Source organism: Dermacentor albipictus, chromosome 5 (assembly GCF_038994185.2).
Source record: "Dermacentor albipictus isolate Rhodes 1998 colony chromosome 5, USDA_Dalb.pri_finalv2, whole genome shotgun sequence".
Lineage (NCBI taxonomy): Eukaryota > Metazoa > Arthropoda > Arachnida > Ixodida > Ixodidae > Dermacentor > Dermacentor albipictus.
The window spans coordinates 96,755,175-96,775,008 of NC_091825.1; the positions used below are offsets into that span (position 1 = coordinate 96,755,175).

At 46.2% G+C, this 19,834-nt stretch overlaps 2 protein-coding genes across 3 annotated transcripts in view; one reads left to right on the forward strand and one right to left on the reverse strand.

Annotated features, from left to right (window-relative positions):
- Positions 1-19,834, forward strand: part of LOC135917243 (hepatocyte growth factor receptor-like) — a 594,900-nt gene that overhangs the window by 443,741 nt on the left and 131,325 nt on the right. For both annotated transcript variants that reach the window (XM_070538625.1, XM_065450778.2), the window contains one exon: positions 18,805-18,915. The gene's annotated coding sequence lies outside the window, so the exon portion shown is untranslated. The remainder of the gene's footprint in view (positions 1-18,804; positions 18,916-19,834) is intronic.
- LOC139059963 (monocarboxylate transporter 10-like) overlaps positions 1-19,834 on the reverse strand; it is a 273,923-nt gene that overhangs the window by 251,695 nt on the left and 2,394 nt on the right. The gene's annotated exons all lie outside the window — the stretch shown is intronic.

Sequence of the window (19,834 nt, forward strand, 5' to 3'; positions counted from 1 at the left end):
GTTAGTTAGTTAGTTGGTTCGTTCCTTCGTTAGTTAGTTAGTTAGTTTATACTCATAAAGCTCTCCTGAGCAGACCGAAGTGAAATCCACTTTCAAATCAACAATTTGAAGCTGGAAAGATCCGAGTGGAAATCTCGTCGCATTTTGGGCACATGCTTTAACAATCAAAGAAATCTGGAGACATGGTTTTCTAATCTCACAGGAAAATTGGAACACGAATTGCGCATATTCAAGAGGATAGGCACACGGTTCGGAGAAGCCCGTACGAAAGTTGTATGCTCTCTCGGCCTTGCAGTCGTCACATACAAAGCGCGCTATGGAAGAATTGAGGCCACAGAATCACAAGACAATTCTACTCCAGGCTTGAACCATTACAAAACGCAATGTTAAGAGCAATTACAGGCCTGTTGAGGCACGCAAATATCGATTACCTGAGATGCTACGTCAAATTATCGCCAAATGTTCGAGGATATTATATAGGTGTTAAAAGAAAATCGACATTCTCGCTCATAAACTTATGACGGAAGAGAGACGCAAGAACGAACGTAGTAAGGCGGATGCAAACAGGATAAGAAAAAAGACTACAGAGGGAGAACTGTATTATCACACAGGTATACATCGTGTGATCCCTGCTCACGATGCTGTTTGCACGCATATTAGTCTCGCCCAAATACACGCTTCACAGCGTCCATCACACGCAAAGAGCTCTGGCGCTCCAAGAAGCGGAGACGCTCAAACTATACTATGGGATAAGAAACCCACCGACCTTCAAGTTTACAGACTATAAAGGAGCCCTCGCCTATTTGTCGCAACTCACACTCAACAATGCAATTCTGCAACAAATCAAAGGTAAATGCCGGACACTACAGACCAAGAATAACATCATCCCTCGTGTGGGCTGGGTGGCCGGACATACGAGCTGCTTCGGCAACAAAACAGCCCACATGACAGCAGCGACGTTCTCTGCAATTTCTGTTCCGCCGGCTCCGGAGCACACTCCCACCTTGGGAGCAACAACAAGTGACCTCAAACTAACCCTCAAAGCTATCAAAGCGAAGAGCAGGGAAAGCCTGCGCAAAATCACTCCTACGAACGAACGCCCTCAGCCTGAAGGCACGCAGCAGAGGTAACGAGGTACTTATACACATGCTACGAACAGGACCAGCCCTTACAGAAGACGATATAGCTAAATGGGCAGGATAGAACGCAAGAAAACAGCAGCGACAGCCTGAAAACAACTCAGTGGAAACCAAAGTAACCTGCTTCAAATACGACAGCATGCACACCAGACATCAAACAGTACCGCATTTACTCGAATAATGCTCGTATCTTTTACGCGCAAGCGTAACTGGTCAGCTCGTGAAATCAGTGGCGTTTGACTGAAGCTGCGAAGCGAGCGGACGAGGAACGTATCTCGGCCTCCGATGTGGCTCCTGCTTGTCTGTAAATTTTGTATGCGCATTTAATTAGCACTATTGGCAACCACAACGCAGAAAACAGAGAATAAAAATGGTTAAGCATCCTTCCCACTCTTTAAAGTAACACTTTGAACAGAAAGTCTGACACTCGTATGCCTGAAATTTCGCTGCTGTATTGTTTGCTATTATTGGATAACGAAAAAAAATTATGCAGAACCAAACCCGCCTACTATTCAAGAAAACGTTGAGCATGCATTGCGAGGTGGTTTTTGCGGCATTATATTGCACACTGTCATGGGGGAAAGAGGTGCTCCCCCTCACCACCCTGCCCCACCCGTACGCGGAAGCCAACCGGGAATTCGAGCGCCGCTTCCTCAAGCAACGCGTTCATAACTCAAGCAGCGCCTGCCGCCGCCTCAGATCGCAGATGCTGCGACCAGAGGGGCAGCGTCTCAACAACAGCTCTCAAAGCGCTAGCTGTCACAGGGGAAGGATGTGAGAACGCTCTCCTTGCCACCATACTGCCCTGAACGGTCCACTACGCTGCTAGAGGTGCCGCCATACTGTCCCACGGCGCGGTTGCGCGTGGTCGCGCGGTCACGTGGCCTTTATCTTGAAAGCGACCTGCTTTGGGGGCACACTCTAGGTGGGCCGACGGCTCGTAGCTTTGCGTGCGCTGTGTTCTCACCGCTCAGTTTGCGTTAAAGCGATAGACAGCGCGAAGGTCACTTCGCTCGCTGCTGCTGCCGCAATTCTTCACGCCAGCGTTTTGACAGCGAGTGTCCGCCGTCATCGAGCGAGAAGTGTTCATCTTTGTCTGTGCGCGTTGACACCATGCTAATTAATTTATTTACTAAGCGAATGTTTACAAGGGGGCGTTCTACTTCGGCTGCTGCTGCGTATGGCGAGGCCGCGCGAGCCCTGTCTTGAATACGATCTGCGATGCGGACAGTGTAGGCGTGTAGGCGCACCGAGGGCCCATAGCGTCGTGTGGGCTATATATCACCCATAAACTTGCACGTGACTCACGTTCACGACGTGAAACAACGTCACTGCAACTTTTTTCTTTTCAAGGCAAATCGATAGAAGTTGAGAGTTGCAATAAGTATGCAGGGAAATATTTTTCCGCGAGAAGGTGCTAAATACAAAAAATGAAGTGTCCGTAAATTGGGATTCTCGCGCCAGCCGCTGCATGCACAAAAAAGTTACTTCCAAACAGCGCTTACCTGCGTAATAAGAGCACAACTTCTGTACACATACAAGACCTGCAGAGGCCATTTAGTTTTACAGCTTAAGCTAAAGCTATAGAGTCGCTAAACTACTAAATAACGTTTTCTGTAACTATTCAGAATCGGAGTCAAGATTGACGTTGCTGGTCACTGTCTCATTGGTAGACGCGTCACCACTGCCTGCATCATCACTGTCATCAGCTTTCAGCTTAAAAAGCAGCCCCGTAGCTACACCATACTGCCCTATGGCGAAGCAACACGCAGGTAAATAATGCTAACTACTGTATGCTACACACGAGCAACTCATAAACTTCACAAAATAGTGGAAACCTCGTATTTTTTGGCTTGAATTGGCAGGAGTGGTGGTTTAGGTGAGTGGGTACACCTTGACTTCATTTAAGTAGCCAATAAACTTCATTTTGTGCGCTACGTATCTGAAGCTTAGAACTGGTTTGGATTTTGTTTGAGCGCTGATAGTGTGCATGAAGTTTAACGAATGTATCTCCGCTGCCATGCGCTATCATCACCGACCGGAACAAGCGGAAGGCAGTCACTGCAAAAATACTTGAGGGTGCGATGATTACTCGAGAAAAGAGGAATATTTATGGGTAATGTGTGGGACTGCGAGTATCTCACGAGTGCGACAACTATGCGAGTAAATATGGTATTCTGGTATTCTGGTTTCGCACTGTTTTAAAATCGGAGACAAATATAAGGGACGATGCAGATGATGCTATATCCCTGAACGGACAGTCTCGTCAGGGAAGAGTTCTCTAGCTCTACTCTCTTACGCCAGGGATAGATAAATATAATCCACTTCCTTCAATGACATCCCCCCCCCCCCGCCAACCCTTTGAAAAAGAAAGAAGGAAAAAGGGAAGAAAAAGCATAATGCCAGGCAGGACACCAGTCAGCCATCTCTTGAATAAACATCTATGCGTTTATTGGTTTTGTGCACGATATGCTCTGATAGCCTTTCATAGCGTGTCGCTGATAATTTCGTACCAAATCCTGGCCTAACGCCTTTCGTGCGCACGTTCTGTGAAGTTCCGGACGTGACAGCAATAACGACAACACCCTTTGACAGCATTTCTCTATGGCGGTCGGTGTGTGGGAAAGAGAGCGTGTTGTTGGGTGTAAGAGGGGTATTTCGGCTTGAATGCCTTGTGTGTCTTATTGAACGCTGGAAACCGGCAGCCCGAAGAGGAGGCAAGGAAAGCGCGTTAAATCTCAAACACGATGGCTATGTTTAGCGTTACGCCGCGTCTCGCCTTAACGATTACTTAGGTAGTTTGATATTTGTAAGGCGGCGTATTCGCAACCATCCCGGTGCCCTCTCACCCGTAGCTTTTTGCACAAAAGCGACGTGATGCATTTTTTCTTGGGACAAAGCGAATTCAAGCGCGAATTCTCGATAACGGTACATGCAGACTTTTCCCACTAACACTGACGATAAGAATGGCGCTGCGACGTATACTGCATGGCCTCAAAACGTTCAGCTTCGTATGTTGTCGTATTGAAGCAATACTAGAAGGGAACGCCTCATAAATATTCAGCAAGGCTTTTCTTTTTTCGCTGCTCGCATGTTGATTGAAAATAGAAAAGCGGAAAGTTCTTTGTAGGCTGTCATATCGATTACTTCTAAATTTCTTGCAAGTATACATCGTATAGGAAAATTTCTACACAAGAAATCCCACGTATCTTTTTTCACGTAAGTGTGGTCCTCGATCGGTAGACTAATACACTTATTGACTGACTGATTGCTTGATCGATTGATTGGTCGATTGATTTATTGATTGTTTGATTGATTAATTGATTTATACATTCATGCAATCGTTAATTCATTGATAATTCATTAATTATCATGAATCATCAATTCATCATCACAAAATCATATCATCAATTCATTCATTAATAATTCAGTGATAAACGAGTTTACTCTTTCAAGTTGAACGAGTGAAAAGTTGACATGAGGGGACATGAATGCTTACAGCATTAATGAGCCCACGCTCTACCTTTGGAGACGTCGGCACTGCCGTGGGCGTGGTACGTGGCGCTGACGCGTCCCTCCTAGCAAGTGTAAGTTTGAAAAAAACCTCCCCTTGTAAAGCTACACTGTAAATGTGTGTGCTTTCTTGACGTGATTATTTGCAGGTGAAGTGCCCGCATAGAGGTACTTACGATTACATTAGCAAATAGAATTCGTCTATGAACGCGTCCAGCCTTCTTTATCCAATGAAGTTATCAGCGAATTCATTATCACGTAAGGGGTTTTGGTCACGTACTAAAGCAGGACGAGTAAAAGGCATTTTGTTCTGCGATCTTGTGCAAATGAGCGTGTTAGTGGATCAATGTTAGAATTTCAGGCACCATACGTACACACGACTTTTCTCGAACTGTGAAGAAGCGCCATCTTGGCCTTTAGAAGCCTGCAAAGCCTTATAGATATGGGACTTGCAGCACACCGAGTAACTGCGCGTCACAAGTACAAAAGAGAGAGAGAGCAAATGATAAATGAAAGGTAGGGAGGTTAACCAGGACTGAGCCCGGTTGGCTACCCTACACTGGGGAAAGGGAAATGGGGACGGAAAGATTAAAGAAAGAAGAGAAAGTCCACCGGGGATATCATTCAGTCACTCAGTCCGGATTACAGACGCTCACTCAATCCTGTATCTTTCAAATATCGCAGCAGCGCTTTTGTGGCCTTTTGTAGCTGCGATATACGAGGCCATGGTCCCAAGATCTTGTTCAAGGTGAACGGTTTTCTATCTAACTTGTTGAGAGCTGTGCAGAGATCTTGTCTTTCATTTTCAAATGATGGGCAGTAGCACAGTAGATGGTCTATAGTTTCTTCGACACCGCAGGCATTGCACTCGGCGCTATCAGCCATGCCAATCAAAAACGTATATGCATTCGTGAATGCGACGCCCAAGCGTAAGCGGCACAGCATTGTTTCCTCATTACGCGGAAGCCCTGGTAACGGCCGCAGTTGCATAGATGGATCGAGGGAATGCAATCGATGTTGAGTGAAATCAGGTGTGTGCCACTTCTCCAATGTACAACAAGTACAATGTACAAGTACAACGTTCTAATTGAAATCTAGTGCACCAAGCTATTGCATGTATGCTCAAAACAAAGAATAAAAAATTACTGACTCCTACGTTCCGCACAAAGTGTTCGCTGAGGCTTTATAACGCGCAGTGCGCCGCCTATAGAGGCGCCACTGATAGCCACCTAGGGGGCGCTTCCAACAGTACGCGCGGGAGCAGCAACAGACGGCAACTCTTTGCAGCAAGGATGGATGAAGTTCGCGGCTCTGATTTCTCCTTTGCTCGGGTGCCAGACTGCTTATTCTGCTGTGACAGCTGTAGGGAAGAAGCTGACCTCTGTGGGAGCGGGTATGAACACGGGGTTACCAGTGTTTGGGACAACCCGGCCCACATACGTGCCAGATGCGTTCCGCAGACAAACACCATGAACCCCATTTACCAAAGTGGAGCTCATGTTAACTAGCCGCTAAATTTTTTCGAGTAATGCGATGTCTCCATCGTTTTCTTTTTAATTCTACCCTTGCTGTAATGCTGCTTCCGTGCCTCGATAATAAGCACCCATAGTTAATACAGACATATATCTCGAACAAAACCGCACGGTGCGATGTATGTACATGCCATTGTGATCTATCTGCTGATGAATACATGTGACATCGTTGAACAAGTGCAGTCAAAGTCGCCTCAAGAAGACTAATCGCGAATTTATTGATGGAAACGCGTACTCTAGTCAACGAAGTCACCAAACGCGTGGCTTAATAAGAGCGCGTCTTAGCGCTGTATCTCCAATGCAATTCTGCTGCATACGCCGATGAACTGCCGTTCCCGCTGCAGTGTTTGCAACTGTAAGTTCTCCAAGGTAGCTGCTTGTAAACGTACAAAGCTAAAGTCTGACGAACATTTCAGTACTTTTTTTTTTAAATGTTACTAGAGGGAGATGCCGCATGGTATACTTGATGGCAGAGTGGCGCCAGTCAAAGTAGATGAGCGCTGGCGGCAAGGCCGGGTTTAGTCCTCTACGGCGTAAGCATAATAAGAAAGAATTCAGTTGAGTACAAAATTCACATGCAAAAAAGGACTATAGTCCCTTTTTTTGAAACAAACAAATCGTTCGGCGTGGTAAGTCTGCTCAGACAGCATCGAGGTGTGATGACTACCCAAACGTGAGGCGAACTTTTAAGCGAAAATGGAACGGAAATACCATATGCAGCAACTATTAGCAATTATCGCCCTGAACTACCCCTTATCTAAACACATTTCCTCCCAAAATAACACAATATCTAAGATGCCCCCGGGCAAAAAGAATAAAGCTGTTAAAGAAGCAATTGCTTGGTATCATTCCGATACTCTTTACAAACAACGCAGGGTGAAAACCTCGCACCTCGAAAAATCAACAACATTTATGTATGAAGCAGCTAGCAACAGTTGAACATGCGCGAAGCCACGCATAAAATAGGTGCAAGAACATGAAGTACGCGACAGCTGGTGCGAGGATTTACCGGGCCGCGAAAAAAACCCCAACAATTCCAGATCTTGCAAACTTCAGTAGCTTTGACATACAACACAATGCGCTCGTGCAGTCATGTTGCCTAGCTAGTGCAATGCGGTAAAGAAGCGGCGAACAGTAGAAGCGACAAACGTCACTCAGAACTTAAGCGAAATGCCTTTAAACCACATGGTGCACTGCAGACGAACTTCGTCGCTTACCCATCTAAATATGATCGAGCTGAAAAAACGGAGAGGATGAAGGAAAGGATGAGGACAAGGAATTTCCCGCCGAACGGCGGCGATCCATTGCTATACCGTTGCTCCCGCTGATGAGGCTTTGCGGGGGAACGATTAGAACCGTATCGCCGGCACGTTTTCGCCGGTATTTGAGCCACCCACCGTGCAAGAACTCTTCTTCGATATTCCTTGAAGCTTTGGCTACCGCACACATGCGAAGGGTGCTGCTTATTTTGTTCTCAAAATGTGAATAAGACAGAGAAGCACGATCAACGACGGCAGCAAACTACGGTGCGCGCTTGGCTCCTTTCCCGCGTGTTTTACGCAAGGCCGCCACCAGTGGCGCCTGCGTCGGCGCGCACTAGCGCATACCGCCGCAGTAAAACAATGTGAATTTTAGTTCCGCTGACGACGGAAGAAAACAAACAGCCGCAGCCTCACCGAATTGCACTGCTGTTACAGCAGCTGTGACTGCAGACGCCACAATGGGACGACGCAGCATGTGCGGCGAGCCTAGTTTCCGTGTTGTTCACGACCGGTAGCTTCAGAAGTCAGCCACGTAATGACGAAAACTGTCAACTGTTTCCTAGGCCCCCTGAACACGTCCGAAGAAATCAGGCACATGCGGCACTCTACCTATTCGGCCGCTTCGAGCGATATCCTACTTTGGCGCTGCTTCCGAAAGGATGCGTTCAACAGGGTGCCCACGAGGCCAAAAGCACTTCGACAACACACGCGGCGCGGTCGTTGCACTTCACGTGTAATAGTTAACCGTTTGTGAGAAGGGAAGTGGGGTTACTTGCCATGCCACTGGCATTGTATACGATCAGCGTGCTTGCATCACTCATAGTAATTCAGTGATCGTTATTCTTTCTCTCTTTCCTCCCCATCTTTCATCCCCCCATCCCACCCCCATGTGTAGGGTAGCAAACCGGTTAAGCTAAACTGGTTAACCTCCCTGCCCTTCCTTCTCCACTTTTTCCTTCCTTCCTTATTACTGCATAATGAGAGAGAGAGGGTAGGGATCGCGCCTTCCCCTTCCTCCTGCTCGCCTCATACTACATTTACCTTACCGGTAGGGAGCGTTATCCTGCTACATGTTGCAAAACACACTGTTAGACGCTGTTCTCTATACTCATAAAGCTAAAGAAAAAGTTCAATTCTGGAGGTTTACGTGCGAAATCCACGATATGATTATAAGGCATGCCATAGTAGAGAAATTCGGATTAATTTTGACCACCTGTGGTTCTTTAACATGCACCCAATGCGCGGTACATGGGTGTTCTTTTGCATCTCGCCCCCATTGAAACGCGGCAACCGCGGCCCTGATTTGATTCCGCATTCGGGCTTAGCAGCGCAAACACTCCTGAAGCTGAAAGAGCAGCAGCGAAAGCCTTGTACAAAATCCGATTGTTTCCTGTTTTCGCGGTTTGGTTATTTGCATCTCAAAAATATATTTGCTTGATCGTAGCCGAAGGCAATAGCCGGAAGGTGACGGGTCTATAGCTCAGCAGCCCGTTTGGCACAAAAAGGAAGTATTGAATGAGATATCGTGAAAAATGAACAAAAAACACTTGGAAGTCACAGGAATTCTTTTTCCTGTTTGTCAGAGGTTCGTCGCCGAACACTTGCTGGTTACTTCGGTAAATATTCACTGCTAGATACTTTCATTTCATTATTGGTAAAAAAAAGGTACCGTCTTACATTTAACAGGCATGTCTTGGTATCAGCCCAATTTTCGCGCTTGATAACCATTGAACGCTACGCTAAAACCTTAACAGCTGCGCCTCATCTGAATGCTTCAGCGTTGTTTGCATTTTGAAGAATCAGAAATGCGAACGAAATACATATAAGTGTGTACGGGCAACTTTCTTTCCATGGCCAAGAGTAGCCACTCCCAGTCGACCCCTATATAGCAAAGTTTTTCATCTCTCCCAACGTCTTGGCTCATCGATCGCAGAGCGCCCTTGATGTACCACTCTCACCTCTTTCTGCCAGTGTTCCATATCATTCGCCACGCTTACGACATCTTTCTGTGCTTCCATCGCGGCACTTCGATCCCAAATGACGACCATTCCGACCCCTTTCTGCTACGCTGTGTGGGCTAGCTTCACGATATTGAAAAGACGATAAAGTATTTTATTATCTTTTCTTTTGAATTTAGAAGGCAATTGATTTCTGTGTTTTGTAACATCCAAAAGATAATAGTACGTAAATGAAGCAAAAAGCGTCCGGAGAAGAAGTTAAGCACGTTTTCAGTACCGAGTGCTTTTTCGTGACTCCTGTATGACGTGAGAACGATCGTGCCTTCGTTGCCGCTTTCCTTCTCGCAGATACTCCGGGAAAGCTCTTGGCTATCTCCGGCAGTTGAGCCAGTAGAAACAAAATGACGCTAAGAAGTCAACTCAGAGAATAGAATGAATAAAAAAAGAAATAATATTCAACGAATGTAAAAAAAGGAAACGAAAGAAACGATGGAAGAGAGAGGGTCAGATTCGGAGGGACATTGAGCGTGCAGAGAGATTCGGGATGTGTATGTGTACGTTGCAGGGACCCTATGTATATGTGTGGATGGCGCACAGCGAATCGCGTACATAAACGGACACGCTAGCCTATCTCCTCCCGTAGGGCGCTCATGAAAACGTCCATGCGCCATTGAAAAAAGGGAACGGCGTGTTCTTTTTTGTTTTTCTTTTTCCTCTTCGTATAACGGTGCGAGGCACCAGCTCCAAGTCTTGTTCCTCTCAGCAACGCCCTCTAGAGAACAAACTCCTTCCGGGAGAGATCGAAGGCATGGTTGGGTTCAATGGCTCGTGACAACACTAACCGGCCAAAGCCCCGTTTGCCACGAACAGCGGCGAAAGAAATCGGCAATGAAGAAAAAAAACGAGACGTGCAAGAAACGGCTGCAAATGGCCACCAACTGGACGCGCCCGACGCGAGAGACCTACGGACGCCTTGTAAGCGGAAGCTGTTTCCGCTGTCCAGCAGATCTGACTGCGTGTCCTGGATAGGACAGAATGAAAAAAAAAAAAAGAATGAGCCACGTTCACTGCGATTTCTTGAGTCAGGGACAAAAAACAGCGATAAACTAAATGGTAACCTATGTCAGTAGGCCCGTAGCTGCACAAAAATTAGAAGAAGAGAGAGAGACTTCGTATGCGCGCAAATGTGTCGTGTTCTATACTATAAGCTGCCGCGGTTGCAGAGAAGTCGATTACTCTAGGCTTTCGTAAGAAGGACACGCATGTCCTGCTCGGCTTCGCTGCGCCAGGATATCGCTGTTAGAAGGGGCAAGAGGTCGGCAAGAAAAGCGGACCCCTGGCTGTGATATAGCGTTAAGGGCCAGTGACCCGCAGACACGCCAAGAACACTGAGACCTCATGTGGTCAGTGAGCTACGACCCCTGTGGGGAAGGCATGTTCCGTGCCGCCGCCCCGGTTGTTTGTTTTCTCATGTTTTATTGTCATGAACTTAGCCTAAGATAATACACTGTAGCGTGGGCTCTTGCTCAAGTTTTGTGGGAAAGTGGGTGCCGAATATTATTCACTGTCATTCACTGCCATTCACGCTGGTGGGAGCTGTGTAAAAGAGCGCGTCGCTCAATTTGCACATGCTTCACGCCTGTCATTTGCACGACGTCCAACGCCATATACAACGCCCATTCTCTTCAGACGGCTTTAAACCGGCTGAACTACGCGCCATTTTATAAGCCACTAATATTAGAACCTCGACCACATTTGCAAGAATAGCTTCTTGCGCCATTTGCATTGGCGCAAGAAGCTATTCGTACACTAGTGCAGTTCTTTAAGTGCACCAGCCTGAGTCACCATTAGGTTTAGCCAAGGGATCAGTTAGAGAATTTGGAGGCACGTGCCTCGTGCTACCCTGTTTTACTTGTTTATGGGCTTCGCCGCTATTAGTACGTAAATAACTAAAAATATAATGCTTAACATGGAAAAATGAAAAAAAGGACTAACTGATGGATGGCGTCATGTCAAACGTAAGCGCAAGGTAGAGAAAAAAAAACGGAAAAAAAATTATTTCTAACACATGCACGCCTAGCATATAGAAAAATAATGAATAAGAAAAATTAGGAAATGAAAATAAATTTCAAATGCATATGCCCTATCAGCACTTTAGAGCAAGGTTATCGCCTATGCTGGTCAAAAAAGCAGACAAGTTAACAGCATGCACATGTGAGATGTCTTCAATTGGTTCACTACAGGCACATGATGATGACTCATCGAACCGCATTTTATGTTGCAAGTGCTATAGGACCACCTACGCGGTACGCGCCTCGAAAGTGCTATATACCCATGTCCTTGCGGGCCACAAGCCTTAAGGAAACTTAGTAAATATCTCTACTTTGTATATATGCGTGTGTTACTGCATGTGCTGCTTATGTGTTTATGTGATCTCTATCTAGATCATAATTACCACATAGTACCTGGAACAGGATGCAAGGCGATCAGCCAAGATAACATCTCCACCATGTCATTAATGCTTGTATTTCTCTCTATTGATGAAGGCTACACATATGCAGCGGATGAAATAATTTTCACGTCTCTCTCTCTCTCTCTCTCTCTCTAAATTAACCGTTAGTATGAATTTTAGTTCAAGGTCTGCTCCAGAGAACATTAATCTTTTCCCTGCATCGTCGAATCACGTTTTCATAGACTATTCCGTGAAGAGTTACTCATGATGACTGTGATATCATGGCCGAAAAAGAGGAATGACGTACATTTCGCCGCACTCTTCGGCTCTGCATTTCGATTTCGTCTGCTCGGTCGTTCCTGGATAATACAAAGTTGCTTGGCACCCACTGAAATACATCACCATGTCCACGAAGAACCACGCTGCGCATATATTCAGAAATTGAAGCAATACTCGCCGTGGTTGCTTGGTGGCTACGGTCTTGCATGGTCTGTTAAGCACGAGGTCGCGGGATCAAATCCAGGCCACGGCGGCCGCATTCCGATGGGGACGAAATGCAAAAACACTTGTGTACTTAGATTTAGGTGCATATCAAAGAACCCCGGGTGGTCAACATTTATCCGGAGTACCCCACTACGGCGTGCCTCATAATTAGATCGTGGTTTTGGCGCGTAAAACCCCGTAACCTAATTTTATTTATTTTTTAATTGAAACAGTAATTTCGCTGCGTGATCTCGGCGTGAATGTCACTGAGGAGCCACATCGAGCTAACACCGAGACCGAGCAAACCATCCAGTTCTCAGATGCGCCACTTTCGGCAGCAAACTTTCTTGCATCCAGATATGCCATATAACCCTGCCCTGGTGGATGTTGCTAACCGAGAGATACTAAGTAGGCGCTATTCTTCTGCGGATGAAATTATAATATAGCGCCTGCTTAGCTGCACTCAGTGCAGGACTAATCTGTATATGTGTTTTGTGTCTGCACATGGTTGTCGTGATGTTGATGGAAAAACAAGCTGGACGGCCCACCACGGACTGAAGCTTGCATTGTTTCTTCGTACCTTCGATCTCCAAGTAGACTTGTGGCTGTCGATGTATCCACGGTAGTTGCTGCTCCTTGCAACGTTTTTATCCGGGAACGCTTGCTTGATATCCATGTAACCGAGTGGCCAAATGAGAGCCACTTCTTAACATTGGCGTTCTCAATAGCGGATAGCCGTCCATAGCCCTGTGCACCTTCCTGTGCGCATTCTGTGCTCAATGTATTGCAGGGTAGCAAACCAGGCACCCGACCTCTCTGTCTTTCCAATCCTTGCTGTCTCTCTTTCTCAACTTACAGCGTGCTATAGCGAAGCAGAGAAAAAATTTAGAGGCTTCAGTACTTTGATTAACTGTAAATATGTTTCTTTCTTTTTTTAATATATCGCTCGCAGTCGCAGGCACTAAGTATTGCGTAAACTGCTTAAGAGGAAGCTTTAGCTTGGGTGCTCCTATCTAAATACATGTAAAAGGAGAATTCGCTTTTCTCGGCAACCACTGCACCAAATTTGACGAGGTTTGTTCCATTTGAAAGAAAAACGTAAAATCTAGCTACTGATAATTTTGAATTTTCGATTTAAGTCATCAATTTTTATTAAAGACATTGAAAATTTTCAGAAAACGAAACTGTCAAGTTTACAACTCTCTAACTCAGCAATGAATAACGTTACCACAATTCTGTGAGTTGCATCTAATAGTACATATAAAGCGGACAAAATTGATATGTTACATAGGAATATTAAAAAATTAGTAATATGGAAATATAGCTTTTGCAGAACCCTTGTAAACAACGTAACAAATTCACGTAAGATATAAATTGACATATTGAGATTGTCCGCTTTCAACGAACTAACGACGCCGTTTGCAGAACCGCAAACTCTGTTCTTGATGCAGAACTATTAATTCGTAAACTTCGTGCTTCTATTTCTTTGAGACTTTCAAATTTTTGAATATTTTTTAAAGAAAATTCATGCCCTAAATCGAAATTCCGCTTCCAATGGTCACTACAATTTAACGTTCTCTCTCAAGTGCAACAAATTTCATTAAAATCAGCCCAGGGGTTATCTCAGAAAAGCGTTTTTGCGTTTTACATGTAATTGAATAGGCCGCGTCGGAGTTGGGCCCGAACTAAAGCTTGCTCTTAATATTGCGCATATTGGAAAAGTTTGGAGTGCATAGATCGTGTGTCGTGCAGGGCATGCCACCTCTGATCTGTTTGAATGACGGAATCGTGGTTAAGGGAAGAGAAACGCACTTAAGAGTAGCAGAGGATGATATTGCAATTAGCTTGGGAAGTTTTCAGGCATATGGTCGATCTGAACGACTTATTGCAGGACTATTTGGGCATCTCTGCCAGAGGGGGTCTTTGTCTTGTACTGTAATAATAAACATGGCATGTTGGCAATGATGACGGCGACATTCCTGCCTTTCTCGACCGCTAATGCATTGGTATAGTGCATGACGCACGCAGCATTGCAGTGCAACTTAATCATTCAATGCTGGGCACGGATGCCGCTATACTCAGGCTCGCTGCGAGTCAGTGCAAGCGAGGTGTTGCTTTCAGCGCGCGCGACCGGCGACCGACGAATTTGTGGAGCGGAAGCTCAAAATCCCTCGAAGCGCCGTCAGCGACAATCTGCGTCAACAACCTTGGAGCCGCATCTCAATTCCTAAACCTTGAGCGACTAGGTCGTATAGTTCGCGTTTACATTTTCCGCACGCAGCCATCGTTTTTTTTACTTCTTTTGTCTGCCTAGCTCCTTGAGTGGGAAAACTATGAAAGTGCCACCGACAGCTGGCGAAGTTAAGCGTCGACGGATCTTGAAAGAGTGCACGTGATCTACAGCAAAAGCAATATTTTTTGTTCAGGTATAGTGCCGTCCCATTATCTATGCGCTCGCCTGGCGCTTGGGTGCGCCTGACACAGTACGCCTTTCAGTATAGGTATAAAAAAAAAGATGTTTACCGCTCAAGAATCGCAGCTGACACACCTTGATGGATGGTTTCGTCTTGAAATGGCCGGCCAGGTGAAAGCAACGCGTAAGCTATTCTCTCGTCAACGAACTAACGTGTTTCGGCTGTTATGTCGACGTATCGAAAAGCAAAAGGAGAAGCTGCGAGCAGGCGAGGCGTAGCTGACATGCCAGCCCCTTCCCGCACGTCACTTGCTGGTTTTCGTTCAATGACATTTTGGAAGCAAGCAGCAGCAGCAGCTCTATATAAGAGGGGGGGTTGGGTTGAAAGTTTTGATCGCGACCGCCAACGCCAGGCTTTGAGGAGACGCGTAGACACACCGTGAAGGCGTAATTAAATCTCGCTCGCGTTCATGGTGCGTCCTGTGGCAGGAATAATAATTTTAAAAGAAGTACCAGAACAAGCAAACCTTTCCGCTACTCAAAAGCCCCTCCATACCAAAGGCGCGTGATGGCCCGCCTTTCTCGCGTCCTTTTAGCGTATTAATTCAGACACTATTTTGATGATGCGTATCCTTTCTTTATATATTTGGGTATGCCACACTTCATTCTACACTCGCAAAGCCTGGCGAAATTTGGCGCATATTGTCAGTTCTTATTTTCGATTATAGCACAGTGTGCCAGTGGCAAATCGACGCCCCTGACGTCAGCCTATTGTCACTAAAGGGAAGGCACGGGACGGTTAAAATTAAATTTCGGCTAGAAACTCAACGTATACGATTCTTTCCCGAGCAATAAAAACAGCGCTAAACGACAGGACGAGTGAAGGGACACAGACAACGGCGCTGTTGTCTGTGTCCCTTCACTCGTCCTGTCGTTTAGCGCTGTTTTTATTGCTCGGAATCATGAACCAACCAGCCCAAATGCGTACCCTTTTGCAGATTCTTTCCCTTTCACTTCGTGTTATCATTCTTGGCGAGGGTCGGAGGAATTCGAAGGCAGCGGTGGCACGTCACGGCGCCCAGTCCAATCAGCGTTGCATATCGTATGATCGCACATACTCGACGTCTGAGTGCCTTGTAGGCTTCTAGCAACTTTGAGTTTTATAAATGCAATGTAAATTCAGACATGTCAGTGCTGTACAGCTATGCTAAGGTGCCGTGGTGGGGCCTCACGACGAACTATCCCGCGGGGAACTAATGCAAAGCTAGCTAGCTAGCTAGCTATCTATCTATCTATCTATCTATCTATCTATCTATCTATCTATCTATCTATCTATCTATCTATCTATCTATCTATCTATCTATCTATCTATCTATCTATCTATCTATCTATCTATCTATCTATCTATCTATCTATCTATCTATCTATCTATCTATCTATCTATCTATCTATCTATCTATCTATCTATCTATCTATCTATCTATCGTCCGTCCGTCCGTCCGTCCGTCCGTCCGTCCGTCCGTCCGTCCGTCCGTCCGTCCGTCCGTCCGTCCGTCCGTCCGTCCGTCCGTCCGTCCGTCCGTCCGTCCGTCCGTCCGTCCGTCCGTCCGTCCGTCCGTCCGTCCGTCCGTCCGTCCGTCCGTCCGTCCGTCCGTCTGTCTGTCTGTCTGTCTGTCTGTCTGTCTGTCTGTCTGTCTGTCTGTCTGTCTGTCTGTCTGTCTGTCTGTCTGTCTGTCTGTCTGTCTGTCTGTCTGTCTGTCTGTCTGTCTGTCTGTCTGTCTGTCTGTCTGTCTGTCTGTCTGTCTGTCTGTCTGTCTGTCTGTCTGTCTGTCTGTCTGTCTGTCTGTCTGTCTGTCTGTCTGTCTGTCTGTCTGTCTGTCTGTCTGTCTGTCTGTCTGTCTGTCTGTCTGTCTGTCTGTCTGTCTGTCTGTCTGTCTGTCTGTCTGTCTGTCTGTCTGTCTGTCTGTCTGTCTGTCTGTCTGTCTGTCTGTCTGTCTGTCTGTCTGTCTGTCTGTCTGTCTGTCTGTCTGTCTGTCTGTCTGTCTGTCTGTCTGTCTGTCTGTCTGTCTGTCTGTCTGTCTGTCTGTCTGTCTGTCTGTCTGTCTGTCTGTCTGTCTGTCTGTCTGTCTGTCTGTCTGTCTGTCTGTCTGTCTGTCTGTCTGTCTGTCTGTCTGTCTGTCTGTCTGTCTGTCTGTCTGTCTGTCTGTCTGTCTGTCTGTCTGTCTGTCTGTCTGTCTGTCTGTCTGTCTGTCTGTCTGTCTGTCTGTCTGTCTGTCTGTCTGTCTGTCTGTCTGTCTGTCTGTCTGTCTGTCTGTCTGTCTGTCTGTCTGTCTGTCTGTCTGTCTGTCTGTCTGTCTGTCTGTCTGTCTGTCTGTCTGTCTGTCTGTCTGTCTGTCTGTCTGTCTGTCTGTCTGTCTGTCTGTCTGTCTGTCTGTCTGTCTGTCTGTCTGTCTGTCTGTCTGTCTGTCTGTCTGTCTGTCTGTCTGTCTGTCTGTCTGTCTGTCTGTCTGTCTGTCTGTCTGTCTGTCTGTCTGTCTGTCTGTCTGTCTGTCTGTCTGTCTGTCTGTCTGTCTGTCTGTCTGTCTGTCTGTCTGTCTGTCTGTCTGTCTGTCTGTCTGTCTGTCTGTCTGTCTGTCTGTCTGTCTGTCTGTCTGTCTGTCTGTCTGTCTGTCTGTCTGTCTGTCTGTCTGTCTGTCTGTCTGTCTGTCTGTCTGTCTGTCTGTCTGTCTGTCTGTCTGTCTGTCTGTCTGTCTGTCTGTCTGTCTGTCTGTCTGTCTGTCTGTCTGTCTGTCTGTCTGTCTGTCTGTCTGTCTGTCTGTCTGTCTGTCTGTCTGTCTGTCTGTCTGTCTGTCTGTCTGTCTGTCTGTCTGTCTGTCTGTCTGTCTGTCTGTCTGTCTGTCTGTCTGTCTGTCTGTCTGTCTGTCTGTCTGTCTGTCTGTCTGTCTGTCTGTCTGTCTGTCTGTCTGTCTGTCTGTCTGTCTGTCTGTCTGTCTGTCTGTCTGTCTGTCTGTCTGTCTGTCTGTCTGTCTGTCTGTCTGTCTGTCTGTCTGTCTGTCTGTCTGTCTGTCTGTCTGTCTGTCTGTCTGTCTGTCTGTCTGTCTGTCTGTCTGTCTGTCTGTCTGTCTGTCTGTCTGTCTGTCTGTCTGTCTGTCTGTCTGTCTGTCTGTCTGTCTGTCTGTCTGTCTGTCTGTCTGTCTGTCTGTCTGTCTGTCTGTCTGTCTGTCTGTCTGTCTGTCTGTCTGTCTGTCTGTCTGTCTGAGCATTGCGTCTGTCTGTCTGTCTCAACAAACTCAACTACAATAGTAAAATTGCTTAGCATGCATCAGAATGTTAACACAACTGCGCTATTCAACACATGTAAAAAAAGGAGCATTCCACAAGCCAATCTGTAGTTGGATGATGCAGCTTTATAGTAAGTGCACAAAGTACTGAGGAGGACACTTTGTTGTGGGATGCTGTTTTATATATGTATGGTCACCAGATGCACTGCAGCAACAACCTTACCATGATGCAGCAGGATGCCGCTCTGAATATGTAGAGATGAATGGTTTGCTTTTTTTTTTCTTACGTGTTACGCCTGTATGCATATTGCATGTCGCGCATATCTTGTTCTTTTCTGCATTGGTCAAGTTTTTTGCACGTTCTATGGAGGCTAAAAATACGTCAAATTGAGCTTCTTGGTCTTTATTTATGACGGACGTCATGTTACAGCACAAAATAGTTGAACTCAGCATGCTATTCAAGTTACAAATAAAAATACGAGCATGTGCATTTTCTTTGTACTTTGCACAGTGCTGATCACTTTGTGCTCATCAGGCACTTCGTCATCGTAAGCAGGAATTAACTAATATGAATATTGGAATTAGAGAGCATGATTCAGGGCAACTTCTAAAGTCTTGAAGGAACCGCCTACTCACGTCGAGAATAAGAACATTTTAACGTATTTCATTGAAATCATGGCTGCAGTTCTACATGCCCTACTTGGCGGAAGTTAGCAAAGACGTTACTCGCTTACACTGCTTCCTTTTGTTGTTGTTTCTACTTGCCTTTAGGCGCCGTACTGTGTAGAAAACCCACGACGACCTTTTCATCTGATGATGCGGCCCCTGGAGGTGTTGGCAGTGCTAGTTCTGTGGCCGCCAGAAGACGCCTCGGATGACTGGGTATGTAACGTCATCCGCTCAGTGAGTTCGCAGTAGCGCAGTTTCTCTTTTACTTGCGCTAACTTTTTAACAAGCACCAAAACAGTCACGGGGAAATGAGGATGTAATCAAGACTGGTGCTGTGCAGGTTTCCCGTACAATGCGCCTGAGGACCTGCAGGCTTGCTTTTGATTCACTGTGGGGCTAAGAAAGGTCATTCCTGTAATGTTCATATGCAGATCACTGAAAAGGGAACCTTCTGCCGGTGAAAAAAAAAAAAGGCTTGATTGCTTTGTTTTCGGCCTTTATAAATGCATCGCGCATTTTCGATTCGAACAGCTGGTCCGAGCACTCCCAGAATCATGCATCGCAGTGCAGTTGTGAGTTGCGCAAGATGGGGGATGTTCAACTTTAGCGCACAACCAGCTTGACAAGAGCTAAACACATTGCCTCCTGCCATAGCTTTCATCATTGTGCACAGTGTCTTTGGTGTTGCCTGAGATTGTGGGACGAATCTAGGGTGTGGCGGCCGCATTTCGATGGGGGCGAAATGCAGACACCCCTGTACCGTGCATTGGGTGCACGTTAAAGAACTCCATGTGGTCAACATTAACCCAGAGTTGCCCATTACGGCGTGCCTCACAATTATATCTTGATTTTGGCATGTAAAGCACCAGAATTTAAGGTTTTTTGTCAAATATTTCACTAGTCTAATCTGCAGTACATAGCAATCTGGGTGTGCCACCAGGCTTAAGAGTTCCTCTCTCTTTCCCTGTAACGTCACATCCGGTCGTGTCTCCTCCGTTCCTTGTTACGTCGTTGTCCCTATGCAGGTTCTGCTTTCAAGGTAAATTTTCCGAGTAGTCAGCGCTCTTGGTGGAGTTCCCTGTGCACTAGTGTGACAAATCGCGGCTGAAGCTTTTTGTTGTACTACATATTA